This window comes from Accipiter gentilis, chromosome 29, assembly GCF_929443795.1.
Source record: "Accipiter gentilis chromosome 29, bAccGen1.1, whole genome shotgun sequence".
NCBI lineage: Eukaryota > Metazoa > Chordata > Aves > Accipitriformes > Accipitridae > Astur > Astur gentilis.
The window spans coordinates 3,010,504-3,029,700 of NC_064908.1; the positions used below are offsets into that span (position 1 = coordinate 3,010,504).

At 53.7% G+C, this 19,197-nt stretch overlaps 1 protein-coding gene across 1 annotated transcript in view; it reads right to left on the minus strand.

Annotated features, from left to right (window-relative positions):
• CDK18 (cyclin dependent kinase 18) overlaps positions 1–7,180 on the minus strand; it is a 39,256-nt gene extending 32,076 nt beyond the window's left edge. The window contains exon 1 of the mRNA XM_049832263.1: positions 7,085–7,180. The gene's annotated coding sequence lies outside the window, so the exon portion shown is untranslated. The remainder of the gene's footprint in view (positions 1–7,084) is intronic.
• Between the last annotated feature and the right edge of the window lie 12,017 nt (positions 7,181–19,197).

The following is a 19,197-nucleotide window of genomic DNA, read 5'->3' on the forward strand; positions in this document are numbered from 1 at the left end:
ACTCCATCGCATCCAGCGCAGGAGGTCTCGGCAGCCCGCGGCACTCCGGTGCGGCACTGCTGGCAGAGCGGCTCCCCGTCTGTGCCGAACCTGCTCCCGGGATAAAGAGAGGCTTTCAGCCTCCGGGGTTGCTAATTCACCTCCTCTGGCCAGTGCCATGCTCAGGAAACACACAATATCAATGCCTTTACTGTAGAGGCAGATCGCGAGGGCTGCAAAGGCTCGCCCCTAGATGTGGTCTTCTTCAAGCAGGAGGGGGAACATTGGCAAACCTGCAGAAGAGGTCGTCCTCACAGCCACAGCCCGGGATGTAGCTGTTCCCTGTTCTGGACTAACACTGGCCTTCAGTCCCCTAATTGCAAACATGAAAAGCAAACAGCGCACGGAGGTATCCAGCCACAGGCTGACTTGTTACGTCCCTTCTGAGAGCCTGAGGGGCAGGGCTGCAAGGCAGATACCACCACGATGGGCAAAATACAAAGGACAGATAAGAAAAGGCTGGGATTTGCGAGATACGGTTTGTTCCCGACCGCCTATACTTCCTGTATCCTGTGGCACAGTGATTACTGTGCAGTAATTAGTTAATAATTACAAGCTGACCAACCCTCAGGAATATCTGTAGCAGAAGGAGCAACACATGCTTTAGGCTGAATGCAGATTTTCTTCACTGGTTCTCCCTTGCACTTAAATCGCTGCTCCGATTTGAGGCAGGGAGAACAGATGTCAGAAAGGTTATTATGCCTACAGGAACACAGGAACAGTTCCTCGCCCTTCTGTAATCACTGTTTGTTCAAGGATGGCCAAGCATTTCACCAATATCAACTGTACCTCAGCCTGGCTGTGAATTTGGCTATTATCCCCGCCACCGAGACGGGAAAAACAGAAGTGCAGAAATGGGATGGGACTCACCCAAGGTCAAATAGCAAGTCAACGGCACAGCCAGAAAAAGAGTCCAGGAGATCTGGCTCTGGATCCTACCTCCAAACCACTACTGCAGCACTGGTTTATTTGGTCTGTTGTTTATAGATCGCTGCTGCCCAGATCTACAGTAACAGGACTGGATCCCGAATTTCTGAAGCACACTCTCTACCAGGTCACTGGCGATGCTGGTACTGCAGAAATGAGTGAGTAGTTTCTAGTTCTCTGTGTTATCAGGGTGACAGCAGAGATGACACAAGCACACGTTACAGAAGAGAACCTACTACCAAAACTAGAGAGGATTTGTGACACTCACGGCCTCGGCTGGTGGCAAAATTGCCGTGTCTTGTGCTGCGGTGGGTCTACTGACTTCAGCAGAGCAATGCTGATTGACACCACTTGAGCATCTGGTGAAGTGTGGCAGAAAGTGGAATTTAACCTGCCAACATGGGCAGATGCAATAGGAAGATGCATTTTCTGGGTGAAAAGAGATCACTTCAGCTGCTGTCTTCAAACCAGATTTTTAAAGTCCAAAATAAGAAAAAAAACCCAAAGTGCTATTGAAGATCCCTGTAGGTCCCTGGCTGCATCTTTGGGTATCTATAGATCAGCAACATCTGCTCCAGCACAGGCTCAGTGCATAAGCTGCCGGTCTAAGAGGCTTTCCACCAAATAATTCAAGTCATGCTAGAAGGCATAAAACCAAGCTCCAGGTGATGTTCCACACTGGAATACAGAAAAACCCCAACACCAATGAATTTATATGCATATGCATGTTCACAAGCGCAGAGTTAAGGCTCCCGTTCATAAACCTTGTCAGATTTAGCAACTAAAAAAAGATACGGCTTCAAGAGTGCGCAGTGCTGGGGAGAAGCGGGTGTGAGCGAGAAGTGACGGGGGGGGGGGGGGAGGGGGTTGCAGCTAAATCTAACCGGGATCATGAATCACAACCCCTGAGTAACCAGCATATTAACACTTATCAAATAACTAATAGACTGAGTAAAAATAAACTATTTAAATCAAAATAGAGAAATAGCAGAAATAAACAGAATGTTTGGAATGTTTCTGCTTCCCAAAAAAAGGCGCATTTTGATTTCTTCAGAGGTTTCAGTATTTATGGTCAGCTTCAACAGTCTCTCCTTTTTAATTTAGCAATTCAATTAATAGCCACCAAAACAACAGCAGCACCCCACGGAACTGGTCAAATCCAGCCACCCGCCCCACTCCAAAGCCCCCGGCTGGGGAAATTTGGGTTGTTCTAAAGGAAACAGCTGAGCATTTCAGAGGTTGGGGAAGAAAGAGAAGGAGGGGAAGAGCGTTTATGTAGAAGTCTTCAGTAATAAAAACATTACTGCATGGCAGGTCCTGAGCAAAAGCTGAAGGGGTGCCCAAAAGACAAATAAAATTCATGTCACCCCAGACCACAGCGACAGACGGGCTGTTAGTTACAGGCCAGCACAAAACAGCACATGTTGGAGACAGTATTAGAGCTCAGGTTTGAGATCCAGCGCCATCACTGATGGGACCTTGCTAACACCAAGAATATGCTCCTTGCCTCAGTTTCCCACCTGATAAATGAAGAGCTCAAGGGTGGCGCGAGGGTGAATTGTTTGGGTGTAATTAAAAACTCACAAGATAATTGGACTGAATGCACCATTAATTGGCAATGAAGCGTCTTCGTTAGCAGCGCCCTTCCTTCCAGGCGCACGCAGAAGCTGCGCTCTTTCCCTTCCAAGGCAAGGGCAGTAAACCCAACACCACCCCATCCCATTTTCTTCCTCCTCTACGCATCCCAGGCAGTAACAGCTCTGGTGATACTGTGTGCTCCTGTAACGCTGGCAGGGGTGACTGCTACCAGGCACTGACAGCTCTGCATCAGAAATTTGCTCCTCAAATAATTTATTATTTTTGTCATGGTAGTGCCTGCTGGCCCCAGAGACTGAGGACTCACGGTGCAAAAGGCAGCGATGAGAAATCCTGCTTCAAAATGCCCCTGATTTAAATCCACAAAGGAAGCTAAAAGGGAAGCAGAATACAGGGCCAGGCTCACAGCAGGTCAGCGTCAGACCCAGGCTGGCTGTGCACAGCCTGAGATGCTCTGAAACGTCTCCACCTGAGCTGCTCTGGGAGACCTGGCTCCCAAAAAGCAATGAGCATCCATCTTTGAAAGCAGCAGGTCAAACACCCCTCCGTTCCACAGCGTGAACACCCTCAGAGTTATTTATCCTCCCGGCACCCTGGCGTGGCAGGGAAGGTACCTGATGTAAGGTACCTGATGTAAGACGGGAGCACAGAAAAGCCACAAACAAAACCAGAAGAGCTGGCGCTGGCATCTGAATCCAACCCTCTGAAGCAAGTGCCCCAAAGCCTGGAGCATCCTTCCGCTTCACCAGCTGTATTCCTGCAGGTCCTGCCTACACTTGAAACTGTGGTGCATTATGCATTCAGCACACGAGTGAGAATTTTAACAAGAGCCCAGCTGCTGCTCAGGTGTGAAAAGAAATGGTCAGATTTTCAGCAGAGATCAGCCCAGTGGGCAGGCATGCTGTGCTGAAGATACGTGGACATTTCCCGGCGGGAATGCAGCATGCCTAGCCTGCCTGCAAAAAAATCTAGCCTTAATTGTGGTGGCTTGGAGCTCATCCCTAAAACAGCGAGGAAACCCAGAAGGCAAGAGAATACAGAGCTCAAGTTGTGATTGGAGATACAGCAAGAATAAGCCGCACATAAGGAGGGAGGCAAAGAAAGAACAAGAGAGATGAGAGATCGCAGCAGTGTCAGAAGCGCGGATGAACCCCAGCCATCTCCGAAGGCTTGCTAGCTCTGCTCTGCGGCTTGAAAATAATTTCACACCAGCTTCTTTTCCAGCCGGGCTGCCTAGACAAAGATATGAGCTAAGATTGTGAGCGACTGAGCAAACAAGCAGCGGATGAGCAACACTGGCTGCAGGCAAAATGCTACCTGAAAAGAAACCTTGATTAGAAATGTAAAGAGAGCGCAAAAGATGCTCCCTCTGATTACAGATCGACTCTGCAAAGTTAATTGTTCACCAGATTGTAATCTGGGCTTTTGCATCTACATTAATCAACAGGTTGCTTTCTGCTATCAGTTTTCCCTTTACAAACAGCAGAAGCAAGTAAATTTCGAGAAAAGCAAACCCAGCAGGTCAAACCTCTGCACGGACAGAGTTTGCTGAAAGCAGTCGAAGGGCCTTTTTTAAATAGAGACCTTTAATTGTTTCTCTACCTGTGAAGATGTAAACGGAGACCATGTCATCAACCAGAGCTGACCTTTCAGGGTTTCAGTACACTAACTACACAGAGCGGAACCCACTCCAGGCTGGGTTGGGATCTTTTCTGAACTCTGTAGCTGGCCCCAAAGTCAAGACCCCCTGTCCTGTTGCCTGGAGAAGCTGCTTTAAGTTTGCCTCAATTTCCCTGAGCATGGAAGGAGAATTTGGGAGGCTCTAAGTGAGTATAAACCCTCCTGGAAACTCTTACTATTATTTGGACATGACTCCAAACATGTGTCCCAGATTTTCTGGAGATTCTCAGACCTCCTGGCCCAAACCTCAGGTCTGTATGGAAGCCAGAGGAATGTCTCAGGGTTTACAAGGATTGACCAAACATTCATTTCTCTCCAGAAGGCCAGACCAAGGGGATGGTCTCAGTGGAAACTGCAACGTGGATATTTTAATGCATACACAACATATGGAAAGTACATACACAGGTTTCTGTCTCACCAAGTGGCAGGGTGCAGCACAAAGGACAGAGGGAACGGAGGGATCCTCGTGGACTTGGGAGATCAAAATTCAATTCCCTCTGCTACCACAGGCTCCCTGTAGCACCTTGAGCAAGCCATTTTGTCTCTCCACTTTCCCATACGCAAAATGAAGCCGCCTTCATCTATCTTGGCTAGCTACAGTGCCGGCAACAGAAGGCAAAAACTGTCTCCTCCTGCATCCGTGCTCTTGGCACAGCAGGGCTGGACCCCAGCCCGTGCCTACCCGGGATAAACAAGACAGCGACAATGGCGATAAACGCGTACGAAAGGCAGCAGCTAAAGATGTAAAGCGGCTAGTGTGGAAGCCAGTAAAAAGCAGCCGGGCACATCAGCTCCATTTCAGTCACCTGTAACGTACGAATATGTGACACCATCACTTCGCTCTTTGTCACTCGCTTGCCAGCCAAGCCCGGCTGAAGGGTCCATTCAAGGGACCACAAAGAGAGCTTGTTTAGTGAAAGGGGCCTGCACAGCATCCAGACAAGTCTTTTAGTGCTTCCACGCCTATCTCTGCCAGCATCCCAAAGCTCTATAGATCTCAGGGAGCAAACCTCCGAGAACAAAGCAAGGTCAAGTGTTAACAGATGGAGGAACTCAGACGTGGGGATACGGTGATGCGTCCAAGGTCAGACAGAATCCGTGGCAAGGCCAGGGACAGGGTCAGATCTCCAGAGTCCTGCTCTTCAGTTACAAAATCTCCTCTCTTTTCCAAGCAGGGTAAGAGAGGAGGAACTCCCAGCCGTTGCTGGGGAGGTTGTTCCACTACTCATTTATTAATTGCCCTCATTTGGACACGGTACCAATACCTTCCTGCGTAAGTAAGTCTGGGCTCCTGGCATAAAATCTGCGAAATCTGCAAAACCTCCCATCAGAAGTGGTCTCGCCTGGGTAATGAGCGCCAAAACTTGCACAGAAGTCTTCTGGCATGACAAAGAGAGTCTAAAAATCAGCAAACTGTGTGCTGGATGCCTCACGCATACACACACACAGATGAAGTCTCACGGATGGGGTGCCAGCGGGTGAACAAGGTGCCCTCCTTCTATTCCTGCCTCCGTTCCTTCTTTGCATCAGGCTCCTGGACATGTCATGTCCCATCGATTGACTTGTATCTGCTCCAGGGGGGAAAGGATGCTCTAGACCACAAATGCACTTTGAGATCTCAGCGTGCCACCACTGATGCGTTCCCGCTGACACTAACTGACCGATTTTCTAATGGCCTGGTGTTTGCATCAAGGGAATCTTTTCAGGATCACGGGAACTGGTTTTCATGACCTCTCCACAGACGGGGTGACCCAGATGCCCTGTCAATGCCTCGTGAGGCTGGAAAACAAGACTCTGCTCGCATTTACCACATTTCAGCTCTGTCTGTTAGCACATGTTGCAGATCTACATGCTGCCCCATTACCACCGAGGAGGAAATTAGTCCTATTTCTCTGCAGGAAGAGGGTCCGGTCTGAAGACACTTACCCTTTCACAAATCTCATCTGGAGGCACTAACTTTCTGCCTGCCGCTTGCTCGAAGCGCTTCCCCCTTCGCACCATTCGCACCATTCATTTGGTTGATGCAGAGCACAAAAAAACCAACGCCAGCAGCCCCGGGCCTGCCCCTGATGCTTCCTTCTTTTCAGAGCTAATGCCACCATTGTGCCCACTAGCCAGCGTGCTCATTCCAGTCTGTTTTCACGGAGAGAAGAGCAAGTTTATTAAAGCCTGACTTTACGGGAGCTAGAGCTGGCATGGCAGGGAGAGCTGCGGTCTTGTCTGGGGAGAAGCGTTCTGGGGGCAAGTTCTCCGCACCCCTGGGAACTCGTCAGAGCAACAGGCGTGTTGGAGAGATGTAGCTGATACTGACAAGCCACAAAAAAAAAATTCAAAAAAAAAATGCAGCATGAGGAGACTGCCATGCTGCCGGCCAGCCAGCAGCAGGACCCCAACCCGAGCAGGGGAAGACCCTGGGTGTCAGTCCCCCTGGAAACTTTCACGCCGGCGAGTGGAGGGTTCCCTCCAGGTCCTTCCCTGAGGAACCCGTGCCAGGGGTGCCTACCAAACGGAGAAGTCGATAGCGAGCGAAGGGTTGACCGGGGCTCCCCAAAACCCCATCTAGGACCAAAACACTCTCAGGCATCTCCTCCACCGGGGAAGAGCCAGGTATAAAATCGCTGCCGCTCTTGCTACAGACCTCAACCCTCCCTCAACTTCAGCCATCCCCTCCCCTACAACACCTTCTGCCCAAACAGTCCCAAAGGCAACGACGGTCCCGACCCAGGCTGCGGCAGGGGACCCCGGGGGGGGACACCCCGGGTCCGGGGGGGGTGGGGGGGTGGGGGTGGGGTGTGTGTGGGACGGACCCCCAGCCCTCCGCCGTGTTTACCCCGGCACTCACCGGCCGCCGAGCAGGTCTCGTCTCCGTCCTTCCTCCTTCCTGCCGCCGCCGCCGGGTCCCGGGGAAGAGCAGGGGCGGCGCTCCGGGAGCCGCGGGGCCGGGCTGGGAGCTGGGGGCCGGGGGGGGGGGGTGGGTGGAGGGGGGAACCGGTAACGGAGCAAAAAAAGCCGGTGCCGGTAGCGGAAAGGGTGTGGAGCGATCGAGAGGTAGCGGTAGAGCCAAAGCGGTGGCGAAACCAAAGCAAAAGCCGTCCCGGTTGCCGGTAGGGGTTGGAGCGGTGCCGGTACCGGAGACGGTGCTTGGGGAGAGAAGCGGCGCGGTGCTTCGCTCGGTGCCGGCGCTGGCTCCTCCCCGCCGCAAGCCCGGGATAAGGAGCCTGTTCGGTCCCGTTGCGTGTCCCCCTCCGGGGCCGCCCCGGGAGACCCGGCCCTGCTCAGGCTGCCCGGCGGGGAACCGAGCTGCTCTGCGGGCTGGGGAGCAGCGCACGACCCCCCCGGCCCTTCCCCATCCACCGCCCCCTTCCCCGATCCCAGCACACGAGTCAGGGGAGTTCCCTCCTGTAGCTCTTCCTACTCGTCCTTGAGGCTTTTGGCAGATGAGGATGAGTGAGGGCAGCTCGGGAAAGCGGGGAGCCGGCAGGGACCGGGGGCTGCCCGCATCCCTTGGGCAGCCTTGGAAATCACAGCTTCTGTCACTCCGGTTGGGGGTTTGTCTTTAGCGGCAGCTTCACCGTCCGTTCCAGCTATTTATTGTCTTATACGTAGCCAAACATTCTCGCCTTGCCAAAAATAGACCGGCCGTGGAAATAAATCAGGCTCACTGGAGGTGCCAACGTTGTCTGTCTGAAACTAATTAATTTCTTATAGCCCCAGCTATACGAATCCTCGCCTTCCCTCTACAGACCATCCTGTCTGTCGGGAGAGTTTTTGTAATTAGTGGGCATTATGCCTAAAATCTGGGGGATGTGCAGGAGGTTTAACGTGGCGGGGGATGCCAGCAGGACACCTGGGCAGGGAAGGAACAAAAGCCGTCCACCCAGAGCGTGGAGAGCGGGAGCCCAGAGGACGCTGGTGAGGAGGAGGAAAGCGGGCACAAGCTCTCTGGGGGGAAATCCTATCCCAGGAAAGCATATAGGATCTTCTCCTTTCCAGACATCTGAGATTCCACAAGGGAGACTGTCCGGAGGACACAAATTTGGGCTTCCTTAGTTCTGCTGCTGACAGAACTCCTTTTTCCGTTTTCCTTTTTGAACGTGGGAGTCTCGGGGGACTTGCTGACTCTCATTTCTTATATTAGAACCATCAAGCTTGCTGGGAGACACTTTGAGGAACAGGGAAGTGCTTCGCAGATGGCATTGCAGAAGCATAAAAGCTGAGCCCCCATGGAGGAAAGGGACGTTTTACCAGGATCCATTTTGTTTGTTCGCTTTAGCCTGTCCTACGGCAACACCCAGCCAAGACCTGAAGCCCTTAGTACTGCTTGTCTGCTCTGTGAGGGGGGTAAAACGTTCGACACCAACTCTTCGGCCAACTCATTTAGTGAGCACGTGAGCTAAGACTCGTCTGAGCACACAGGGCTGAACGAATGGGCTCTGAACTGGAACTGCCCCTCCAGAAGCAGCCGTGGAGTTCAAGCTTGCGGTGTGATGGCTTTGCAGCGGGGGTAGGACCCGGTCCTCTGGGACACGGGGTGAGCCAGCTTGTTTCTGGCTGCCCTGAGCAGCCTGTTTCTCACCTGCATCGTGGGGGTTTGCATCCTTTACTCTGTAGGGCTCGGGGAGGAGCAGCAAAGGAGAAGACCCAGAGGCGCGATGTGCAGGCTGGCCCTTGGCTCCGCTCGCATGAACGACTGCCCTCCCCTAACCCCTGGTCAATGAGTACCTGGTCATGTGGGCTGCAAAGTCAGCGGCAGCTCCGGGTGACGATAGCCATCACGCTCCCTTTATGCCACTGGCTGCAGAAGCTGGCACGTTTTCCGCAGCCCAGCGGTCCAGCCAGGCTCTGGCGTGCCTCTGACTTCCATACCCACCCACCTCCTCTGTTTAAAGGGGAGACGTCTGCGGGGTGGGGGGGGGAGATGTCTCAAACACTTACGTGCCATTCCCAGCACAGGGCAGCCCTCAGCATAACAACCGCTGCCACACGCTCCGTACCACGGCTATGAGACCACCTGGCACTGTAAGTCCGTTTTAAAACAGAAAACAAAGGAGATCCCCAGCAAAAGCTGTGGCTAACTAAGGAGAGGAAACCCCCAAACTGGAGATGGACAGAGAAACCAGCTCTAAGAGAAGCGATGTGCAAGGGGCAAGAACGTGACAAGCAATTAGCGGACAGAGACACGAGCTCAGTGGCTGTGTCATGCAAGCTGCTTATTGGCGCGTGACGTTCCTCATAAACATAAATTACAATAATCAATACGCCAAGGAAGGGGTAGCTGTAAGCCTGACACGATGGCTTTGGGAGGAGAACGTGGAGAGGGAAAGCACCCAGCCGCTGCAGCCAGCAGGGATTCCTAGACATGCGTGTTCAAAGACTGGATGGGAGAGGAGCTGCATTACGGTGCGATGGATGTTCACCACCATGTGGGACAAGAACACAGTACATCTCCCTGGCGGGCTGACGCGGTGCTAACGAGACTCTACACTGTGTAGTGGGGCTGGGTCCGTTCCACCAATAATAGCCCAAAGCAAACTGTCCCTTAATGTGTGCTCTGTGAAGGGCAACACGGGCTGAGGTTGCTGGTGTTGAACTTGGCATCCACCAGCGGATGCCTCTGCAATACCGAGCAGTGCATTTGCAAGGCAGTGCCTGCAGGGCGTTTTTCAAACATGCCAACTTAATGGCTGAGCAAAAGGCAGGCATGCTTGATTTGTATGATTTTTTTCTAAAATTACTTTGGGTTCTGGGGTTGGTTTTCCCTTTTGTATTGTCACAATGAAATCGCGTAGCCTCCTGGAGTTCCAGGGGAAATCAGGTGTGAAAATGGGCTCATTTTAGTTCGGAGTGTTTCATACAAAAATGGGTCTGGCTGGGAAACTACAAGAGTTTGTGTAAGTCCATGGCTGTGATCACCTCAGCTCATGCCAGGGGAGACTTTGCTCAGCAAATCCTTCTCCTCCTCTTCCAGTTATGCAATTCCTAGCGTGTCCCTTGCCTGGCGCAGCCAGGGGAGTGCTGGGCTGTGGCCCACAGTTGCTCTCCCTTTTGATATAAATTGCATCTTTTGAAGGTACACGGGCTGCGCTTCCTCACCCCAGGCCACTCTGCTGTCACCCAGCCGCGCAGTTGGCTGGAGGGAGGAAAGAAGGGGCTGTTTGAAGGAGAGAAGGCTGCAGCGAGCAGAGAGTCAGGCCCGACGGAGACTCGCACGCTCGTGTCTTTCTCCATCCAAAGGAGCACGGCTGGCTGGGTGCTGTAACCGAGCGGGGCTGTGATGCTTATAACCCGGGATGATGGCTCCGAGCTGTTCCTGCCGTTGGCACAGCCCTAGGACCTCCTCCAGGTAGAAGCGAACCCGTTTCTGCTGTACGCCAGGAGATCACTCACCCTCTTCATCCCTCCTGAAAAGCCACCCCCAGAAACACAGCAGCCAGAGCTGCTGAGCTGGGCTCCTTTGCTAAACCAGGGGAAAATGGTACCTCTGTTTCACAGGCTGCAAGCGGCATGCAGGCTGGAGTGGTTTTCAGGAGCAGCGGGGAAGGCAGCAGCATCCTGAGCAGCATTTTAATCACAGCCCCGAGGGGTTTGCTAGGGCTGCTGCTCTCCAGAACCTTCCCTGTCAGCAAACACCACTGCAGAGATGTGAGAGAGGGACCGCGGGATGCCGAGGGGTCAGCACAGCCTCGGGGCCGTGGGGAGAGCAGTCCGAGCCCCACGGCTGACGCAAGGGCAAATGCAGGGTGCGAGACTCCGCCGTGTACCCCTCGTCCCTGTGCAAACCTGTCCGAGGACAGGGCTACGGGAGCACTGCGTGGACTGACACGGAGCTGGAGCCCAGGCAGTGCCTGTCTTGTAAAACTGCGCCCTGCTCCAGGCATGCTCCCTGCATGGCTCCTGGCCAGACCCATTAAATCCTCCCGTTTCTCCCTCACATGGTGAGGCCCCGGCAGGGACACGCCATCCAGAACCAGGCGCCAGCTTTGGGAGAGAGGAGGGAGAGTGCCCAGGGCAGCTTAGGGGGGGACACAGCCAGAGGGCTGGCGGTCCTGCCGTAGGCAGAGACCAAGGCGGTCCAGGCTGTTCAGCCTCGAGGGCAAAAAGCTGAGCAGAGGCGACAGCAGTCTCCAAATGCAAAAAAGTGGAAGGCAGCAGCCTGTCCTCTGTTACATCCCTGCCAAGCATCCTTCGGTGTAAGAACACGTCATTTTTTGCTGTAAGCTGCTAGTCCCCATTTAATACCCTTCCCCAGACTGGGGGGCAGCCCCACCGCATGTGCCCTGCTCAGCACCCTGCGGAGAGGCAGGAGCTCTCCCACGGGGTCTCCAGGCTGGAGGGGCTGGAGTCAAAGCCTAAGTGGGAGACATTTGGATGTGCTCAGCAGGGAGCTAACTGGAACGAAGACGTCAAAACGCACGGAGCGATGATGCACCAGGCCCAGTAAGAGCCAGTTAAGAAAGATACGACCCCCGAACAGTGCTCTATCCAGTAGGCATTACTGTCTCCCTAGAGAGAGGTCCGGAGCTCCAATCTGCAACCCAGCGCTCTCACATAAGAGTCCCGGCAATCCCAGTAAATACAGGAAGTATATTAAACCTGACAGCTTAGACTGGAGCATTAGAGAAACAGCAGCAACACGAATGTGCTTGACTTCTTGAGGAAACGCAGGGCAGCTCCAGGGGGATTTCACCTGTTTTCTTCCTGCAGCTCCTCCGGCCTCATTCCCCTGCCACACAGAGCGGTGTCTGAGATACAGATCCCTCCAGATCCCCAGCAGCTCACGGGCACGTTTTCTCCACTACTAAACTCACATGGACATGCATGTGTGCTGCTCCAAGGCAAGTGGCTGTGTGTAGGTCTGCAGGGAATATTTTACAGTCACTGCATCCAGGCAGCAGTTCCCTTCCCCACTGCCCTGACATTCAATAGTAACGCAGGCACCGAGTCATGGAAAGAAAATGTGTTCAATGCCTCCCCTGCCCGTGGACCGTTATCCCTTGTGCACACGCAGGCATGTGGAAATCATTGCCCGGAGACCAGCGCTGCATTTCAGCAACAAAGTGCTTTAGTTTAAAGGCTGGCTGCTAAGTCAAGGAAAACTGGCAAATGGGCCCCATGCTTAACTGCCCAGCCTGGCACGTCAGGATCTGCTCGTATCGAGTGCTGGAGAGGGCAAATGCACCCGCTGCTGTCACTGGGAGGGTGGCTGCTGCTGCATCACAAGGCTCAGCCTGTGCCTGCACACAGTGCTAACACGGGGTGCAACGGCTGTAGATCTCCCTTATTTAACACCAACACCCCCCCGAGTTACATCTCTGGTGGGCGTCTGACTCTGCAAATGTAAATGGGCAAGACGGAAGGAATATCGTTACTCCCATTTTACAGGCAGGTAAACTGAGGAGTGGGAGAAATGGAGACAAGCTCAGATATCCTTGTTAACGCAGCCTAGTGCTTGTTCCCAGAGCTGAGGGAGTTCCTCAAGGTCCCACTGCAAATCTCCAGCAACATTCATAAATAAGCCCAGATGAAGTGCAACCTACTCTTGCCCCACACAAGAATTGACTTCCTGTGAACACCAAGCACCCTGAAACTAAACGCAGTGTAAATCACTGGATAAGTCAACGTGCTGCATGCAAAGTAAAGTCACCGTCCACAAAGTACAGTTGGCCAAAGCTCGGCTGACCGTGGCAACCGTTAGGCCAATTATAAACCAGTGAATCCAGCAGCAGTTCCTCTTCATTTTGCCCATGGAACATCACCATAACAACAGATCCACAAATCCACACCAGAGATTCATGCACTTAGCAACCAGGAGCTGCCAAATTATATATATAAAAAAAAAGTAAAAATTATGCACAAAGTATTTCCTCCACGATCCTACTGTATGCGTGCAAAACTCCAGCAGCACAATGGGCAAAGCCAGAAAAATGCACAGAGTCTGATGGATACCAAAACTTCTCCCCCAACAAGTAGCTCTGGAGCAAAAGCATCCATTGCCCTGCCAGTGGTATCACTGGAAGATGAGTTTGGCCTTTGTTTTTGGCATTTCACTTAGGGCTGCGTGCGCCCTCCTCCCTGTTACACAGCAGCGAGAGGAAGCCTCAATGCGAAAGAAAGGCTGGCATGCAGAACTAGGGCGGACACCTCCTAAGAACACTGAGCTTCACCCAGCCATGGGACCTGGAGAAACTGAGCAAGACTGCTCTGCTTGAAGGTTTCCAGGTGGGTTTAGCAGTTGCTTCACAGGGGTTAAAGCATCTCAGCTCTGCCGAGAGGAGCCCAGGCACCAGTGCTGCAGTTCAAAAGTGACTGAATGCCATCCCCAAAGGAGTTTCCTCCTGTGAGCGGACCTTGTCCCTCATCACCCTGTGTGAAGCAAGTGCAGGGAGGAGATAGGTTATTTTTTTCAGAGAACAATCCATCTCTCTCCCACTGACTCATTGACAAGCTTCCCCTTTCCACGGCAGTTCACGGGGTGAGCTGTAGGCTGAACAGTCAGTCCTCTCTACTGGAAAGAGGTGAGTAAGTGCACCAAGGGCTTAAATCTTTGCTTCCTCTTGGGAGCAAGGAGCACCGGGGCTAAAGTACTGTAGGGGAATGTGCTCGGGCAAACCTCACAGACCAGATGCTTCTCTTTGCCAGCGTGCACCAGAAACACCAGCAAAGTGTCTGGTGCTTTCCTGCTGACAGAAAGTGGGAGTCCCTACTTGGACTGAGACTAGCCATGCAAGAAATACCCAGTGATTAAGAACAGGGCATCGGATGGGTTTTTCCAGCCCAAACCAGTAAGACCCCTATTAGCAGGATGCAATCCTTTGGCCTATGCAGTGCAGGAGGTCTGGCTGGAGAATAATAAGGACTCTTCTATCCACAGGGATGGATGGATGGAAAGGGAGGAGCCACGGCAGCAGGCTGGCACTATTCAGCAAGAACAGCTTGGGTGGCACCAGAAAGGGACTCCCTCACTGCTGACTATGACAGCCTCAGGATGCGAAGCCAGGATTTGCTGCTTGCCTCACAGTCTGTTAGCTATTTTCAGCCCAAATGAGGAATCCAACCCAGCTTTGGCTTCCGAAAACATTGATGCAGGCAGAAACTTCAGCGGGCGTTGGAGAGATGAGAAATGTGAGAACATTTCCAACAAAGAGAGCCAAGAAAGGGCTTGAACTGCAGTGCTGGACACATGCATGGTGGAACACAGAGCAAAGCATCCCTGAGAGAGCAGGAATGGTAGGGATATGTCCAAGAAAGATGCTTGGCTTAGCTGGGAGGGGAGTGGGCGCAGTCCTGCCTTCACACATATGCCGGCGCTTGTGCCAGCCGAGCTCAGGGCATCTGAGAGCCGCTCCGGCCCACCCGGGTCTATCGAGGCCACTGGAGCTGATGTTCACCCCACACTGCCTGCTAACCAGTCTGACATCCCCCACCTCTGCCGTTATAATTAGGGAATTGGAGCAGATGGCAGCAGAGTTAGCTGAAAAGAGGAAAATCTCATACACAGCTGCCACTTGCTGTGAGCAAGTCCTTCCCTCTTAGGCAAGGCAGGAGGATGGCAGCTCCTGTGATCAGAGCGGGAGCTGCTGGGGCAGGGTGCTGCAGCAACAACATCCCCAAAAGGGGCTGGGGGCTGCTGGGAGGGCAGCAACGAATACCAGAGGCACGAGGTGTGAACCACAGCGTGGTCAGTGACAGGGCACCGATGGGACCCCAGGACCCCCGGGCTGCCTCTTCCTTGGTGCCCCTGAGGGGCTGTGTGAGCTCCTGCACGGCCGTGCACCTCAGTGTCAGCTCCTGCCTCCATCCCCGCAGGCTTTATGGAAACCCGCGCTTGAATCCAGCACTGCTCCAGTCTTCCGCCTCCGCAATAAACATTTGCACGCTGCTCTGTGCTGCTTCTCCCTTGGGCGAAAACAAAACTGGCTGGCGCAGGCAGGGCAGACAAGGACCTTGCCCCCACCTTCCCAGCTAGCAAACACACGTGCGTCGGCAGCAAAGGTTATGACGGGCAGAGAGAGATTCCTGGAGGTGAGACTCGGTGGCAAAGCCTCGCCGGACAGCCTGCACCCCAGGGAAAAACTTGGGTATCCCAGGGATAGCATACAGCAGTGCAGGCACAGCACAGGTCCTGCTCCAGGCTGTGCAGAGGAGGGGAGATGGGCTGCCTTCCCCCACCGGGAAAGGGCTTTCAGGGTGCGGCCCAGAACTTGCTTTAACTGGTGTTGAGGCATCTGCCCAGGAGAAAACCACCAGTGGGCCGGTGGCAGGCAGCTCCCTGCAAGGCAGTCTCTGGGGAGAATCTACAACACAAGCTTCTTCCTAGCTGAATGCACCTATTATTTCATTAGTGCTGTAATTCCCCAGACAATAAGTGCTCTAATGGCATGTTGAGTCTCCTCTTCTGCTCACATGCTGCACACCTGCTATAAACACAGCCTGAAATCATCTCCCCTGACAGGCGGCAGAGAAACTTTCCCTCTGACTTATTCTGGCTGGAAGAGGCTCAAGATTCATTCTGACAGATGCTGAGTGCTCTGTGGATGGGGTGGCTGCAGCCCACCACGCTCCACGGGTCTCAGCCTGATCCTGCCCTCGGTTGGTCTAGTTTTCTGCGCGCTCAGTCTCCACACCGTAGTGAAATTCCTGGTATCTGCACAGCACGCCTGGGAGCCAGGGCTCCTCACCTCAGCATCCCATCCAGAGCATCCCCAAAGGGCTCTCAGGACTGTTGATGCTCTGCTTATAGCTGTAGGGAAACACTGTCTGTGCAGTCATTTCTAGCTCTGGGGTAAAGCATGAGGTCGTTCCGTTGTGTACCATCCCTGTGTACCAAATAACTTGGCCAGAAGCCTTTCCAAATCGCAAAGCTCAGAAAAAGGACTCTGGAGGCTCATCCAGTCATGGTGCGTCATACAGCTGAGATGCTCCAAACCAGAGCAGGATGCCCTAGGACTGGAGGCTGCACTTGGCCATTTGAAGCCCTGCAATGCAGGCAGAGACCACGTCTCTCCAGGCTCCAGCAGCATCCAAGAGGCTTTGCAGCAGGATTTCAAAGGGCCCCACATCTCTGCCAGATGGAGCGGGCTGGAAGCGGTGGATGGGATGGTACATGCGTGACCCTGGAAGGGTGCACTGTCAGCGGAACCCTCAGGAGATGTCAGAAATCAGAGCAACCCCAATGCTGTGCTTTGCTCTCTGCTCCCCTGTGCTTTGCCTTGGCGAGATCCAGCACTGACCCATCATCTGCCAGCACAGGCATTCCTGTAGGCCAGCCACCGGTGCCACTACTTTTGGCCAAGTAAGGTGCTTCCGGAAAAAAAACCCCAAAATACAGGTTTAAGGCAGGACTGTGCTGGATAAATCTGCTCTCTTGATGTCTCACAGATTAAATCAATTAGCACCACAGAAGAGGTCTGCATTTGCAGATGCTGAGGCTGATTCTCCTTGTGCTCATGCTGATTCAAGTCAGGAATAAATAAAGTCCATAAAACTACTTTGATGTAGAACTGAGAATGAGAGGAAAATACCAGTTCTGTTACCCAGCATACAGCCTTCACTTTCTTGGTTTATGCTACTCAAAAGCCCCTTGGGTATAAGCAACTTATTTTTAGCTGTTTACTTATTAAACAAACACAAGGGAAGGCTAAATGTCAAGGCATTTTTGCATACCGAGCTGGACTCTGCACATTTATTCTGTCACATACAGGGATGCTGGACCAAACTGCTTCTCTGCTCTGGAGCTGGGGGTGGAGCAGAGCTAGCCAAGGAATGAGGGTCCTGCCTAGAAGCTGGTGCTGCTTGTAATCCCCCCCTAAACATCTGGAAGCTGAGGACCTTCTGATTGGGATCGCCTGTCAAAGGAGTGCAGTACCCATTTATCTGTCTGTATATATGACCTCCTCCCTGGGTTTTACCATATTTAACCCCTCCACACCCACAGCTAACAAGGCAACGTCCAACTCCAGTGTCACAAGTGGAGAAGGGGTAAAGGGACTTGCCCAAGGTTGATGGGATCGTGTGGCAGAGTGGAGCATTGAACTGTGAAGCCCTCTACAACAGAGGTGAATCTCAGTGCCATTTCACTGCTGCTAAGCCCTTTTTTCCTCTCTGTGCCTCCCTTATAAAATATCTCAGGGAAATGTGTGCTTTCAGCACAGGCACTGAGCTTTTGCAGGAGAGTGGAGTACCATTGCATAGCCTGATGGCCATAAGGAATGATATTTACGGGGGCTCTCTCCCCAACCTGCTTTGTGCCGGACCCTGGCCGACAGCGGCCGAGCTCTCTTGGCTGGGAGAACACCAGCCACCATCTCCCACGAGCCGAGACAACCTCCCGGCAAGCTGACGCCTGGCATTCAGCAACGTGCCAGTAATTCCTGCCGGGCCGGGAGGGCTGAGCGGGACGAAGCAGATGTCCGCTCCCCGGCCTCGATAAGGCACAGCTGATCGGCCGTGACTCAGCACCCCGAGCCCCCTGTCAAGCACCACGAACGAGGGCTGAGCGCGACGCCGTGCCAAGTGGCAAACCCTGCTCCTGGCTGTGGTACCTGGCCACCGGGAAAGCACTGGTCCTCCCAAGAGGCAGGTCCTGCCAGGCTTGCAGCCCTGGGGCTACTGGTTGGACTCGCTGGCTCTGAGCAGCAGGACATGGTGCGTGGGGAGGCAGAGAGACGGGCATCTGGATATCTGTGTTGGTCCTAGTCTGAAAGGGGAGTGGGCTGCACAGAGCTGCCACAAATCCAGGTGTCCAGGAGTTCTGTTCAGAGGAGAAAAAAGAAGAACCCGGTCATCTCTCCAGGATGTCTGGGCTCAGCATCTGGGGTCCAGAAGTGACTACTGGGCAGGCCATCTGCATGGAGCAAGCACGGGGGGTCCAGAGCATGGTGCACAGCCCTGTGCTGTGCGTGCTCCTGCATTTCTGCCTCTGAGGTGCAGAAGACAAGACATTTTCCCCTGGGTCGCGGGCAGGTAGCATCACGGATCATTGCAGGAGCCTTTTCCCGGAGAAGGGGCTTTTGCCCTTGTGACCTGTGCCCTTACTTGATCCCTTTTCAGCTCTTTTCTCCACGACACAGCCACCCCTCAGCTCCCCGGCTGTCCTGTCCTCCCCCCGCCTGCTCAAGCCAGAGGCATGTTGCCCCCAACTCTCCGAGGTCACCGCAGGAGTTTTTGGAAAATGCTTCCACCTCGTGGCCCTCTGGAGAAATGACTGGCTGGGAAATGCCAGGCTGCACCCATGCAACCCAGCTGAGACAGGGAGAAACGAGGCCATGGCACCCTTTCTGCTCGCTCTATTGCCTTCACCCAGGCTGAACTGGGGTACCCAGTACCTCTGCCCAGCCCTGGCATTGCCTGGGTGCTGCTGGCAGGGCAGAGCACCCTCTCAGCCATGCACCCACCAGGCAGGGAGCTGGCAGCAGAGCCTGGGCGCAGGGACCCGCACTGGGGTATCCCATAGGATAAGCACAGATTTTTCCAGGGCTGCTGCAGGGCTGAAGAGGAGTTAAAGCAGCCCGTGGTCTGTTAAAACACTGTTCTCCCAGCCCACGTGCACACACACGCAGGCACACAAGAGCAAAAGCTCAACTTGGGGAGCTGGAGCTGCCGAACCCGTTCTGCCGGGGGACAGCATCGCCGCTCCTGGTTCCCCTCCAAAATCTGCCTGCGTGGGCAGGTGGGGTGGGGAAGGAGCGGAAAAGCCTTGAGCGCGTGATGGTAAATGCTGGGACCTTGTGACATTCGGGGCTTCACCGTGCGATCTTCCCTGGCTGGTGGGAAACGCTGCAGCGAGGGGGGATCACGCCCCTGCGTGGGTCCCCATCCCGCTTCTGCCACCAACATCATCTGAAACGCTGGGCAAGTCGCCTCTGCTCCACTGTGGGAGCTACCTGGGCTTTAATGCTCCAGGAAAAAAACCCATCAGCTTGCACACAGATTTCCTGCTAGGGCACAGAGGTTTTG